The sequence below is a fragment of the Rhinopithecus roxellana genome, chromosome 4 (assembly GCF_007565055.1).
Source record: "Rhinopithecus roxellana isolate Shanxi Qingling chromosome 4, ASM756505v1, whole genome shotgun sequence".
In the NCBI taxonomy this organism is placed as follows: Eukaryota; Metazoa; Chordata; class Mammalia; order Primates; family Cercopithecidae; genus Rhinopithecus; species Rhinopithecus roxellana.
In genome coordinates, this window is record NC_044552.1 from 21,337,868 (window position 1) to 21,341,350 (window position 3,483).

Below are 3,483 nucleotides of genomic sequence, written 5' to 3' on the forward strand. Positions count from 1 at the left end.
GAAAGTCATTTTTCTGAAAATATCCCTCCCTATTTAAAAAAGCCTTAAAACACCAGCAGCCCTGACTTAAACACCAGCATGTCCAAACTGGAGGAAAGCCCTATGTTTATCCTCAACATGGAAGGACCTTCAGTGTAAACCCAAGTTCCATGAAACAACAGAGAAGCCATCCTGAAGAGGGTTTGCATGAGAGTAAAGAATGTGGCAAAATCTTAAGACACTGGATCTTGTCAGACATCAGAGAGCTCTTATGGATATCTTCAGTGTGGAAGGCCTTCTGTGTGAACTCAGTATTATTGAACATAAGTAAATTCATTTTGGACAAGAGCCTTATCTATATTCGTGGGTGTAGCAAAGCCTCAAAGTGCTGTGACAACCTTATTAAACATCAGAGAATCTGCACTGGAGAAAAACCCTATTGGTCTGAAGAAGATAGTAAAAGGTTCGTTGTGGTTCAGCTCTGGTGACCCACCAGAGAATCCACACTGGAGAGCAGCACCATTATGAATGTAGTGTGTGAGGGAAGGCCTTTATTTGGAAGCTAGCACTTTCCAATCATCAGAATACCCATGCTGAAGTGAAAATTTATAAATGTAAAAATGTAAAAAAAACTCAATCGTATACATCAGAAAATCCACACTGGAACAAATCTGTATGCATATGACCATAGGGAAGCTAACAGTATTAGCTCATTGCTTAAAGGGCATCAAGATTCTCATAGGGGGAAAAGCTCTTTGTAAATTATGTGGGAAAACCTTCAGTCAAAGTTCAGATCTTATCCAGCATCAGAGTCCACACTAGATAGAAGCTTTATGACTTGGACAAATGTAAGAAAACATTTCGATGAACTCATCCTTTACTAAGCAACAAAGGATACACAACAAAAATGGACCTCAATAATCAAATATGTGGTAGAGAGATAGTAATTTTTCAATGTCATCTGTCATGATTAAGGAAAAGACCATTAAATAGAAATGGTGACAGTAAAAAAAATAGACCAAATGCATATTATCACTTTGACATTATTTTATGGAATTAAAGACAATTGTTATTAGAAAAAGACTGGCATGTCACTTCATGGGCAGAGTTGAGGAATTAATCTGTGACCAATCTCTATGGATATTTAACTGTCTTTGATACCATTAACTTTTTATTTTCTGTAGTAGAGGTAGAGAGTAGAGGGTAAGTCTTTATAACTAATCACATAACTATAACCTGGATAATCCAAACATTATTGACTATATTGTTGTTTGCTTGGAGTTCATAATGCTCACTAAAATTTTTCTAAGAATGATTTTGACATTTATTCCTGGGACCCAATAAGTGTATCACTTCTTCCAGACTTATTCCCTTTTGTTTTTTATGATGTTAGTCTCAGAAATGCTGCAAATAAATATGTGTGTTTTGGCAAATATTTCCCAAAAATTCCTATTCCTTTGTTTAAAAAAAAGGCGTAGAAATGTGCATAGACTGTGTGAACTTGCAGTATGATGAACAGCAGACCTTATTGCCTTGTTCATCTTTGTGTGTCTAATATACAGAATAATGACTGATACAGAAAAGGCCCTCAAAACATGCTTGTTGATTGACTACTCCAAGGGTTCTGTTTATGGGTTGGTCTCAATCCAGCCTACAGAGGGGCCTCTAATTATGTTTGCCATAGGATTCTACCCTCTTCCCAGACCTGATCAATGAATAACTTCGGGTACTCAGTGTGGACTGACTATGAACTCACTTCCTGGCACATCATAATCATTGGTCTGTGTGAGGCCTTGCTTTCATTCTTACACACTTTTTCTCCTTGCTTTCATCCCAGTCGTGTTTCTCCCATCTTTAAATACTTGATTTACAAAACTGGTCTTGTGTTAATATGTCTCATTTTATGCCATTCTGCTTTTTGAGGTTTATTCATGTTAATATATGAAAGTCTAGTTCACCCCCTTAACTGCTGTGCAATGCTTAGTCATTGATTCATTCCTCTAATGAAGGTTATTTTAAACAACTCTTTATAATAAACAGTCTTGCTCTGAACACTTTTGGGAGTGTTTTTCTGGAGAACATACCCAGGAGTCAAATTGCTGGGTCACAAGTATGCACAGTGTCAATATCACTAGCAAGTAATGGTTTCTGTTCTTTGTGAACTAAGAGACCTGTCTGGCAGCTTAGCCTGATCGTGATAGCCCCTTTTCTGCATGAATTTCTGAGAGCAACTGACAACTAAACCAGGCAGGCATATTCTCATCTGCTAGCAGCCTGGAGTGAGATGAATCTCCAACATAAAAGAATGAGAAAACCTCAACCTCAGAAATAATGCCTGACTTTTCAGGGTCTGGTGATGCAAACTGATTATACTACTTAAACTACAATGTAAACTAAGAAGGCACATATCAGACTATGCTATGAGCAAAGGGAAATTAAAATATTTTTCCTTTTTACCTAAGAGCATCATCTCAGAAAGGGAGTACAGCCATTGCAAAGATGCTGACATTGGAGAAACAGCAAGGCCAGTGAGACAATAGTAGGAAATGAGGTCAGAGAAACAGGGGAGAGGGCCTGTAGAAATAGACTTGTAAGCAGGCTAGGCATGGTGGCTCACACCTATAATCCCAGCACTTTGGGAGGCCGAGGTGAACAGATCACTGGAGGTCAGCAGTTAGAGATCAGCCTGGCCAACGGGGTGAAATCCTGTCTCTACTAAAAATACAAAAATAAGTCCGGTGTGGTGGTGCACGTCTGTAGTCCCAGCTACTCAGGAGGCAAGAGAATCACTTGAACCAGGAGGTGGAGGTTGCAGTGAGACAAGATAATTCCATTGCACACCACCCTGGGTGACAGAGTGAGACTCAGCCTGAAAAAAAAAAAAAAAAAAAGGAAAAGAAAAAGAAATAGACTTGTAAGCCACTTTATGGACTTTTGAATTTTATCCCAAGTGAATTGAAAGTTATTACAGGATTGTAAGGAAAGATATGACATGTCAGTTTTTAAAAAGTCAAAACTTATAATAGACTATATGGGGCCAGGGTGAGAGCTGGGAGAACAGTTAGGAGCTATTTAGGCTTTCTTTAGTTTTTATTTGCATTAATGAATTAAAGCTAATCCAGAAAGGAAATGAGAATGGCTTAGATAAAGGTAGCAGAGGTGGCAAGATGTGATCAGATTCTAGATATACATTGAAGGCAGTGCCAAGAAGATTTTGTTGATGGATTGGACATAGAGCTACAGAGAACGAGAAGAGGCAAGAATGTCTCTTAAGGCCCAGCTTGGTAGCTCATGCCTGTGATCCCAGCACCTTCGAAGGCTGAGGCAGGCAGATAGCTCAAGCTCCAGAGTTCAAGACCAGCCTGGGCAACATGGTGAAACCCCGTCTCTGCAAAGAACAACAACAACAAAAAATTAGGTGTGGAGGCATGCACCTGTAGTCCCAGCTCCTCACAAGGCTGAGGGGAGGATCACCTGAGCCCAGGGAGGTCAAGGCTGCAGCAA